Here is a 12,525-nt window from a genome sequence, read left to right on the forward strand (position 1 = left end):
CATTTGTCATGTGTTGTAAATGAAATACCATGTTTTTTACCATCAGTTTACAATAGTGTTTTATATTTTGGTTGTTTATTGAAATATAATCATGTTGCGTTGTCCCTTTTGATTTAGTGTTTTTCTTTAAAAATGGTTGCATTAGTATTGTAATTCTTTGTATTTTCTTCTTTTTTTCACCAAATATTTTGTCATTTTATTTCTCTTTCCATTAATCATGACTGTGATTTTAAAGCATCACATATCCAAGTCATTTCACCTTGGCTTAAGCAGTTACAACTTTTCTTCATTTCTTCCATAACCATGTAGAATTTCTGACATATAACTGACTACATTTCTATTTGTTTGCCTTACCTTCTGCTGATACTTTGAAATAACTGAGTTTTAGTCTTACCTATTCCATTGAGTTCTCTCATTTCTCTTCTTTTTCAGAATATTCCCTGTCTATACTCGCATTTTTTTCTCTCAATTGATGCTTAAAATTACTTTGCAAGTTGGAAAAAATAATTCAGTTTTAATTTCATTTGCACCAATTTTAATAGATTAATTAGGAGAGAATAGATCTCTTTAAAATTGAGTCTTCCTGTCCAACAGAAAGGTATGTCTTTCTATTTTTTTTATGAAATTGTTATGTTGGGATACTGCTAGTTAAGTTTATTTTTGATTCATTCCCAAACATTTCATAGTTTTGTTAATGTAGTGATGGGAATTGTACACCTTGTTTATTTTCTTGTTGATATATGAAAGTCTTTTTTTGTGTACTTTTTAAATGCAATTTCACTGAAATTCCAAAATTAATGGTTTTCTATTTCCACAATTTATAAGTGCTTATGAGTCATTTTAGGAAATTTTTTCTTCCTTTTGTTGAGAATTTTCTATCAAATTTTGTGAGAATTTTAATAAAATGTCTTGTATATTACAGTTAATTATACTTGTCATTATAATTATTGATTAGGCTAAAAATGAATACTTTTGCACCCAGTGAGTAAAGTAAATTTTCTTCATTTTTCTATTATTATCTCCCCTGTTATAGTCATTATAATTTTATTTGCAACTTCTGGGATGATATTCCTAAGCAAACAACTTTATTTTGTTCTATTTTTGTCAAGATTGAAACTGTTTTGAGTATTTTTAATGCAGACTGTAAACAGTTAAGTATTGGAATTATTTATTTCTTAATTCTATTTTGATATAACTTCTGGCCTACAAAAATGTTGCAAAGAAGTACGTAGTTTTTGTTGCTGTTCGTTTGGGTTTTTAAATGCTGTTTGCCAGCTTCTTAAATTAACATCTTTCATATGCAGGATACAGTTACCAAAACCAGGAAATTACCATTGATACACTAGTAGCTGTTTCTTTTATATATCCAGTGACATAAAGTGGGATCCAACATTGCATATAGCTGTCAATATCTCCTTAATCTCCTGTTTGGGACAATTGCCCAGCTTTCTTTGACTTTCATGATTTTGACACTTAAAAAATCTATAAACTCTCTAACCATTCTTGTCTCCCAGTATGGGCTTGTCTTTTTTTTTTTTTTTTTTTTTTTGAGTTTGGGGTTATACATTTTTTGACAAGAACACTATAGAAATGATGTAGTTCTCAGTTCGTCATTAGGAGTCACATAGTGCTGATAGTCTTATGACTAGTGATGGTACTTTGTTACTTACTGTTGTAATTAATAATAAGTATCTTTTGGGGGTGATACTGCAAATACTGTGTCTTATCATACTTCTGTATACTATTTTCGCATATATTGAGGTTTCTTGCCAAATCGTGATTTTTTTTTTTTAAATTCTCAATCTCCCATTTTATTAATTGGAGTTGTCCCTTATCTCCCATTCAGTTTTTCAATTATTCATTTAAATGTAGACTTATGGATATTTTCTTTTGGTTAAAATTCATTGCTCTTTTTTTTTCTCTTAAGTTACCACCCATTGGGCCATTCAGGTCTCTTAAATTGGCCTCTGTGACCCTATCCTTTCTCGAGCACCTAACTTTCTGGTAACATAACAGTATCCAGGTTCATTTCATTCTTTCTTCGCTCCAGTTATGAAACCAGCCATTTCTCCTAGGATCCCTGGTTTCTTTTGGGGAATAGTATTTGGAAAGCAAGATAAGTATCAGAACTTTATTTTCCTTTTAATGGCTAAATAATATCTCATTTTGTGTATATGCCACATTTTATCTGTTGATGAACACTTAGAGGTTGCCACTTTTTTAGTTTGAATAGTATGACTATGGCTATCCACACTGAACAATTACACTGAATATTGGTGTACAGATGTCTGATGTGTTTTCATATCCTTTGGGTGTATATCTAGCAGTAAAATTGCTAGGAGTCATGGTAATTCCATGTTTAACTTTTTGAGCAACTGTTCAATTTTCATTATGGAAAGTTTCATAGACACAGATTAGAACATAGTAATGAACTTACATATATGTAGCAACTAGAACAGCTCGTCAATATTTTGCCATTATTTTGAAAATTAGGAATACCATATTTTAATCCTGAATTTGCATATGTACACATCACATTTTAAGTAACTATAATATCTTATCCCTATGATTATTATTAACTAAAAATCCCTTAATATATTTTAAAATAAATTATTTTATAAATTTGTTAGTTGTTCCAAAGATATCCATGATAGTTTGAAGAAATCTGAATCCTACCTGGGACCATGCATTTTTATCAAGGCCATTTTTATCTTAGTTTTGGCTGTTTGTGTTAATTTATTACCAGTCTTCTCTTTTAATTTACTTTAATATAGAACATTTTCCTTGCTTTTATATATATGTGTGTTAAACATTTTAAAAATATTTGATATTTTGTAATTTATTCCATTTAGGAGGAATTTAATTTTCATGTTACATTCTTATTTTACCCACTATTTCTAGCGGGTTGAATGCATTTTGGTGAGCTAGTGGGTTTAATTTATTTCTGCTTTGAAATTTTCTCTACCTCTATGTCTGTTTCTATCTCGTGTGTGTGTGTGTGTGTGTGTGTGTGTGTGTGTGTGTGTATGTGTATGTATATAAAAGACTATATAAATACCTTTGTAATCTATATATAAATGCATATATGTTTATATAGACCAAGGAGAAGTACATGTTATATTTGTTAATGTGTTGGGGGGTGCTTGGAAAGATGCATATTCTCCAGTGTGCAGAGGTCTATAAGTAATTGTTAACTACTTTTCACTATAAGATTGTTAGAGATCTGTATCTATTATTCTATTAGAGACCACTTTAGTCTTATTAAATTGACTTGCTGTCAATGTCCTGACCTTGATTTTGTTTCATTTCATGTAGAATGTTTGACCATGCTTTAAGTTTTCCATGAGATTTTGTCCCATGGGATTTCTTAAAAATATGTTCCAAATAGAACCAGATAATGCATCTTCCGTTTTCCATCTTCTCATTGTAGAAGTAACTAAAATCTAGTGTTGTTTTTTTTTTTAATATAATTTCCTTTGATTGTATTTTGTTACCTAAAGATTTGGGGACACCAATCTTTTTAATAATCTGAAACATAGAAAATGTGGTAATTCCTTACATTACAGTGGGATACCTAGTTCCACCTATGAAATATGTCTTGATAAAAATGCTTAGTCAAACTTTTAATGTGTTTTTAAAATAGTTGTAATGTTCAACTCAGCAATTGAATATTTGTGCATTCAGTGTTTAATTTTGGCATCAGCTTTTCACCTAAAAAAGTCAGTGGCCTCTATCCATTATTTCATTCATAGTTGCACATTTGTTCTAAATAAGAGCAAAATTACTTTAATTGATAAGGAGTTTCTTAATTTAAATAAGAACTTTCTTCTTCAACTATGTTAAATTCTTAATTCAAAAGAAAACATGGGATGAATGTTTGATTCTTTCCCTTTAATTATCAGTTATAGAAAAATGAGTTTAATGTCCCATCAGTTTCCAAAGATTATTAGTATATATCAATGTACTAGTCTAAAGACAGAAAGAACTTTCAAAGAAATGAGTATTTAAAGGTGTATTGCTAGTGTAATAATGCTGGTATTGCAGTTGGGAAACCCAATGTCATAACAGCTACAGGATAATTCTGACTATTCAAATGCATATTCAGTTTACACAAGTCACCTGTGTAGCTTGTAGCTAGAATGTTTTTTTCATCCTTAAATTCATTTTCATTCTATTTGTGTGTATACAAAATGTTTGGCTTTTATTTGCCTTCTAAATACATTTTATATACCTTTTCATATTTCCTTTCTTTCCCTTTTACAAAATGTTTCCATTTGTTACCTTTATTTTCACTATCTTGTTTTTGGAAAGATGCATCATATTTTTTATGCAACATAGCTTATATACTTAAAAAAGTTGACATTTAGCTTTCAAACAATTTATGAATGTGTTACTTTTGACATTTTTGTTGGAAGTTTGGAGATAATATGTTATTCCTATTTAAGGGATAAGGAGGTGATTTTGCCTCAGATGTCTTCATGGGTGAAAAATAATTGTTTTTGTTATGCTAGTAAGGTTTTAAAGTTGCTTTGACTTCTGACTAATATAGATGGATAAATTACATGCAAGAATTCAAGGACTGGTGGATGAATGCATAGAATGGAGACTTGGATCGATGGTTTAAAACTTGGTTGAAGGAGTGGATAGATGGAAGGGTGTAAATATTTTCTACATAATAATTTAAGCTTATGTGATTGTAAGAATTAGTGATTAAAAGTGCAAGATCAGATATTTGGAAAGAAGATTCAGAGAGATGAATGCAAGGATTTATTGCTTTATGGAATTCAGGGTACAATAATGGATGCATGAATGCAAAATTTCCTGAATGTTAAGACCGGATGGAAGCAAATATATATGAGCAAATGGCAGGAATCTGTAATCAGTTAATGTTTTAGGGAAAAAAACTGGTTGTGCATATGGATTGATGGGTTCAACATTGAGTGAAGGTGTAATTAGCTGGATACCTAATGTTAGAATTTGAGTGGATTCCAGGATGCAACATTGGATATGTGGATCATGTACAGATATATGGGTATTTTAGATTGACAGATGCAGGTGTGACTGGCTAGGATCATGGATGAATGTAGGGATTGATGCATAGATGGTTGGATTGTGTGAGTGGATAACAGCCTCACTCATGGTTTCAGGGTGGCTTGCTAAATGGTTTCATGCATGGATAGACTAATTCAAAAAGGGATGGTAGAAAAATTTCATCACTGGGGGAATAGACTGATACAATATTAAAATCACATGTAAAGTTGAATGAATAGATGGGTGATTATTGAGGAATACAGGCTAATTTGTTATTAATAAAATTAAAAAAGTTTAGTGATAGATTGAAAGTGTTGTGATAATAGGAAAAAAAAAAAAGCAAAAGAAACCAAAATCCAACTGTAGTGAGTTCACAAAAATATTTTCCCCTAATTATTTTTTATGGGAAGTTGATTATAGAGCCAGCTTTACCTGCTAGTTTATGTTGGTCGTGGTATATATCACAGTTTTGCCATCTTTCCCACTATTTTAACTGAGGTGTTACCAACTTAAGTGAGACCTTTTAAATGTGTCACCACTTGACATTTATGTAATCAGTCCAAATTCTTGTACTTATTTATCATTTCTGTGGACTTTATTCAAAAGTGCTAGTAAGAATCAGTAACACTGTTGTACTCTGTTCATTTTTGATGAGTTTAATATGAAATCCAATTTGTATTTTAAAATCAAAAAACATGAGCACCATAAAACGTGTAAGATTGTCAAATTGTGGAGTGACTGCCAGTGGAGACAAGGAGGGGAGTCAGGGAGATGGGAAGAAGTGAAAGGGATATAAAAAGACATCAGAAAGCAAAGCCATTAGAAAGTAGAATTTGCTGCAGATGATACAGGTCTTAATAACAACAAGAGGTTGAATTTTATTCTCTTATGTATTATTTGGGGGTATTACTAACATTTTCGTATCAGTGAGTAGGTGAGGTGGACAGACAGGAGGCGTTAAGAAATATTCCAATATTAGTGCGATGGAAGGAGTTTCTTAATGTCCTTTCAGTGATGAGTGAATGAAGGATCCTTCAAATAGTCCAAGTGTTTCTTTTTTTCTTTCTTCATTTCCTTCTTATCTTTGTTTCATAAACAAAGGACCAAAGAGATTTGGGCTGTGGTTAATAGCATGAAGGCCTACATTCTTATTTTTAAGATACCATTTTGGTTATATTGATGATGGATTAGAGTTTTGTCTGAATTTCTTACACTACATTTATTTTTCATTGAATCTCTTATGTGGCCTATGCGGTTATTTTGAGGTTATAGTTTAACCCAGGATTTTACAATTGTCTCTTTTTAGTATATATATAAAAAAAAATGCTTAATGAAGTCATGAGTTGAAATACAAATAATTTTCTTCCAGTTAGAACCATCAGAAGTTGCACAAGCAGGGAGAATAGATATGCAGATACTGTGATAATTGGTTGTAATTTTGGGAAGTATTCTATTATTTGCTTGTACCTTTGTCTTTTTTTTATTTTAACCCTTAAACTGGTACATAAATTAGCACTAAGAAGTTACTTAGGAAATAGTGTTTTCAAAGAAGGCATGCATGGTTAAATGGCATGAAAGTAATTTAGAATAGAAGATGGATACTGAAATCCCAGTAAATGGGCTGAGGAAGGAAAATTAAGGTTTTGCCGTTTTCGTGCATACTCCAGATTTTGTAGCCTGGAGGTACTTAACACCAGGAACGTGGGAGTTGTCTTCCATGTATTAGCAGTAAAATCCTGACTTGAAGATGATACCCATCTGTCAAGACATGGCTATGTGATAACCTGTCGTTTATTTTCATTTGCAATTTCTTCCTCTGTACTCTCCCAGGTGGTGAACGTGCGGACAAGAGGATGGTAGATAACCTTCTGCAGTGGTTCCATGCACAGCATCACCCAGATGCTGTCATTGTTTCCCCCTTATGGAAGCTTATTGCATCTTTGTGTCCCAAAGGGCACAACTTTTATATACATCTCCTCAGGAATAGAAGTGACGTGCTTTTGACAAGTAACTGCCTGGAATGTTTAGTAGTTCCCTGTGCTCCAAATACATCTTGTGTGTGTGTATGTTTTTTTCTTTATTGTTGTATTTGCCTCATTTCATGTTTTACTTTACAAATGTGAGTGGTATTTGTGTGTGATAACTGTAATTAATGCAACCACATTGACTCCTTGGTTATACCCCAGTTAACAGTGAGGCTCCCACATGAGCCCAGCGCCTCCCTTGTGCTGGTTTGGGTACGATTTGTAAGACACTATTCCTTATTTGAATCATGAGGCCACAGTGTTAAGAGTGGTCCCAAACAAATTTCTCTTAAAACAGAAACATTTGTGTTACATGCAGCAGACCATCTGTAGTTTCCCTCTATTGAAACTACTGGGTCTCATACTAGAACAGGATCTGAGTCTGACTGTAGTCGACCTCTTCCCCTTTCATGAATATAAGGCCTGGATGCCGTCACAACTCTGGTTGTATAAAGGAGAGCCTGACACTCATTGACACGTTGAGCCATGGTAATGCAATCACGTAGAAAATGTGGTTCCGTGATTTTCTTGGCATCACTGTCATTTTCTTCTTCAGGATTTGAGTAAAAAACTCAAGGTACCAAAGAGGTTTTACTTTAACCCATGTTACCCTGGTTTTCATTTCTGTGTAACCTAAGTAGGTTTAATATAGATGGCTGTGTCTATTGGGCGTTTTAATGGTCATGAGGCAACTACTGACTGCCTTGTACCACAGCCTGTCTCACTAGGCAGGCTTGACACCTAGTGCACTGCAGTGGGGCCACCAAGAATGAATGGGTTATTAAACAATTTAAAGCAAACTGTAGTCACTCATCATTCATTTTCCATTTCTATTTTCTAGGGGTGACAAGAGTTAATAATTTGTGGTATAGTGGTCAATAATTTGTCTAAGCTTGTTTTATGTGGAATTTACTTTACAAATACATCATCATTATGGTGTTTGTTGTTTTGCAACTTTATTTTTTCTTTTAATTTATTATAGGCATATTTCTAAACCAATACATACAGCTTACTTACAGACTTCCCATTGGATGTAAAGTACATATCATAATGGGTTTATCTGTTTCTCTATTTGGGAAATGCAGGTTAACTATTTCTGTTGCTGTGTGTAATACTGTAATGTATGTAATTTGATACATATATATAAATATAACTGGGCTCCTAATTATATGATAGATTTCTAGATGTGGCATTGCTGAATCATCAATTCTGCATACTTTGATTTCAGTGGATATTGTGAAATTGCTCTTGACATGTTTTCTAGGCCAGCACACATGGTATAACGGCAGTGCTAGTTTTCATAAAAACTTACACATATTATCAGTCCCTTAAATTTTTAGCCAATCTAATAGGTGAAAATAGTTTTTCATAAATATAAACTGTACATGGCCTTGAGTTTAAAAAGACCAAATAGTGATGAATTATTTATAAAAAAAAAAGCAGTAGTCTACATGTCCTCGAGTCATAAGATTTATCCTGGTTGTCAGAGGTAGAAACCATCAACTTTTTCCAAATGTAGTGCTCCTCAGAGGTTCATAAACTTCATAAGTATATTTTATACATGTTTACTTTTGTGACTTTATTTTTGAAATAATTTTGTTTAGATTTGCAAGAATCATACAGAGAACCCCCATACATAGGGCTTCATCCAGATTTTTTTCTACATTGTGTTCTCTTTTCCTCCTTTCTTCCTCCATTTCTCCCTCTATTCCTGCCTCTCTCTCCTTGCCCAATTGTTATTTTAATTACTTTTAAGTTCCATGTATTATGTGTCTATAACCAAACATAGGTCAGCATTCACTTTCTAAGAGCCTGGCCATCCTCTTAAATTAACCTTGGTGTAGTTTTCAAAGTCATGAGATGTATCAGTAATACAAATACATTACACTAATACACAGCCCATAGTCAGATTTCCTCAGTTATTTTAGTATTGTTCTTTAATTCATCCTACTTTCAGGACCCAGAAAAAGATCCCCTGTTGTATCTGAGTGTCATGCTTCTCTGGTCTCATTTAATCTGTAACAGTCATTCTTTGTCTTTGATGACATTGGTATTGAAAAGTAACAGTTTATAGTTTAAAAGATTCCTCAAATTCTTAATTTTCTAATGTTCATGAATAGGTTTAAGTTATACATTGTAATACTTCATATTGATGTCTGTCTACCTTGGCGATTCTCATGATTCACATCAAGTGATGTCACTTTGTCCCGTTATTGGTAACATTAACTTTGACCACTTGGTTCAGCTGCTTTGGTTATTCAAACTTCACAAATCTTGATTTCTACAGTAGCTAAGTTTTTTGTATTTTTACATATTCAAGCAAGTTAGGATAAAGATCGCTGGGTGAAAAATGGAAGTAAGAAGGCAAATTACTTGGGGATTTCAATAATTGTATGAAAGCTGGTGTGCTAGGTCTGTTGGAATGCAAGTGTTAAGAATTACTGGGATTTAGGATGCAGTATTTCGAAAGTATTGTCAGTCCTACTTGATAAAATACTGAATGTTTTCTGGGTGAGATGAGAAGACGATTCAAATAGGGCAAATATGATCAGGGGCCTCAGCAGCTGAGTGAGTGGTGATACCATTCGCTATTCTGGGGAAGGTTGGGTTTCTTAGAATGCATGATAAGGAGGAGACCTGTTTTGCCAGTTTTATATTTATATTAAACCCACAGATTAAGGTTTTTAAGGCAGAAATAGGACTCTGGAGCCTTGAGGGGGCAGATTGGGATTTGAGGTATTACTTTGGATTAATCAGTACAAGACTATTACTTATGGCCATGAAGAAGGATGAAAGCTAGAGATGGAGTATACGTAGGAATAGGAATATATTCATCTGAAGACTGCCTCAGATGCTCTAGCATTTATATATAAATGTATATACAATGAGGAGGCTCCATTAATGGAGATTAAAAATAGTGGCTAGAGTCATTGAGTGAAAAACCAAAAGATTGTGCTGTCCAAGAAGAGTAATGAACCTTGGATTTCAAAAAGAAATAGCAGGGGTAGCAGGTGGCTTTTGCATGGCACTAAAAGGCACAGTGAAGTTTGGAAATGAAGAAAGAGAAGATCATTGATTTTCAGTAAAAGTTGCTGCATGAGGGGAGAGGTAAGTAGTGCTTTTAATATTGGCAAGGCCAAATCAAAGGACCCATCTGAGTCAACAGTTTGTCCTGCAATACTGTGACCAGTGTCAGCCTGGTACAGATAATATGCTGATGTCTTGTGAGCTGCCTGCATGTATCATAATAAAATGACGATGCATCTGAATTGCATGGTTTGAGATCCACTTTGGAATTCCAAATTCTGTGCACACAGGATAGAACTGACTCTCTGACTTCCTAGTCCTCAGTGTTGCCATAAGGGCCTTCATGCAGCTTTATCCTTTCAGTTCTCACTTGTGTCTGTCTGTTCCTGCATTCGTTGGCCACAGTACATAATATCTCATTAAGGCAAGATTGCTCACTAGTTCCAGAGATCTTGGCTTTTTTTTTTTTTTTTTTTTTTGAGATACTGAGCAAAGACTGTTGAAAAAATGAATGGTTGAGGGGCCAAGTGGAAGAAAAAGTAACAGCCTAATCATGAGCAAGTGAAAAAGGATGGTGCTAAGAACCAAGGGAGTAGAGTCAGATCAATGTACAAAAGGTAGAGTTTTCAAGGAAAAAGCTAGAAGGGCAAGGCCAAGGGTGCTGAAGCTACATTTTATGTAGTAACTCTGGAGGACAGTAAGTGTCAGTAACATCACTAAAGTCAAGGAGAAGAGAGGACTGTGGAAGGTGATCTTTCCCAGCTGAGTCGGGAATCTTCCCAGAAATTTACTGTATAACTCGTGGTTTGGAAATGAGTGGATTTTTTTTTTATCCAGAGTGTCTAAATTGCTACCATTTAATACATAACATGCTTTATGTCTGTAACATTTCTGTTAATAAATTTCATTTTATTTTTGTGTCTGTTTAATAGACTAGAAATAACGAGCTCCTTTTGACAGGGATACTTTCCCACTTACACCTTGCCCTGCGGAGCCTACCATGCAGCAGATACATGATTTTACAACTGTGTTGATTAAACTTGTTTAGTGGATGGATGAGTAAGATTTTTATGAATTAGCCAATCACTTAAAGGGCAAGGAAGGTAAAAGTTGATACACTGCATGAGGTGGCTCTTTGAGAATGTTTTTGGGAGTGTAATGGCTATAAATGAAATCGTATTTTGTAGTTTATTCTGAGATACAGATACAATGTGCAGATACAGATATAGTATTGGGAAATTGAGCATCTGTTGGATTCTATGATGAAAATTACAAGTGGAGTTATAAATCCCCACTGATAGTTGTGGAGTAGTAGAATGCAAACCGTGTTTTCTTTCCTGTTTGTAGAGCGTGTACCAGAGATGTCATTTTTTTCTACTGTATTCTTCCAAACAAAAAATCCAAAGAGGAAAGTTTATGGTTAGTAGACTTTTTCCTCTGGATAGAGTCAAACCTATTTTGTAGTATTGTTCTTTTTATGTAAAGTCTGCCCCTAAAAATACTCATTTTCTTGGTATAAACTCCTTTAGTTTTAAAACTATCTTGAAAGTGAAAAGCTGATCTTGAGGAGAGACTGGACAGACCAAAAGACACTAAATTGTAGAATATAGTCTCTTATTAATTAATGGCTTTCAGTCATGAGAAGAAACAACGTAGAACAATCTATATGGCTCATGTCAGGGAGACCATTTAGTGTCCCCATAATACTGTATTTATATTGAGATCTTTGAACTTTGTAACTTTAAAAAAACTCTCCCCTTGAGTATCTGTATGCTGTTAAGTATTATGTATGTTCTCCCAAGTATGATAGTTATATTGATCTTTGTGACCCAGTTCACTTGTTTAGTATTGGAATTCGAGGAGTGCTGAAGAAATGTCTACTGATTGATAGATGGGGGAGGGTATGTGTCTTAAATAAGAGACCAAGAAGATGGTAAGGAAAAGAAGAAGGGATTGTATGTGAGCCTTTCACCGTATTACTCTCAGGTTCACAAAGTCCAAAAGAGTAAGAATACTCACCTTTATGGAGATTGTGAAGAGAAGGAAGATACCCTATCAGCAGAGAGGGTTGTCAGTTGTCCAAGTTGTCAGAAATTTTTGATTTATAGAAGAATATTGAAACATTAGGTGTATAGGAGATGTACCTCCTCTTCTTGCTTTCCTTCTGGCTTTTAATCAGCCATTCTGACTCAGTTTTAAGATTTCTTCTGACTTTTATTACCTTGAGAAAAAGTTGTGCTGTTGGTTCAATTTGGAGTGGTGATAGATTCAACCAAAGCCCTGTTAAATTATCTAGCTGATTCATGGTTATCACCATTCACAATACCAAATGGGATTTCCACCCACACCCCATTCTCTTAGTGGAGAAAGCTGGTTTGGAGAGAGCATCTGAATGGATCATGATAAAATGGTAAGTCTGGGATGATAGCATTGTTGAATGGCA

This window comes from Camelus ferus, chromosome 27, assembly GCF_009834535.1.
Source record: "Camelus ferus isolate YT-003-E chromosome 27, BCGSAC_Cfer_1.0, whole genome shotgun sequence".
NCBI classification, from domain to species: Eukaryota; Metazoa; Chordata; class Mammalia; order Artiodactyla; family Camelidae; genus Camelus; species Camelus ferus.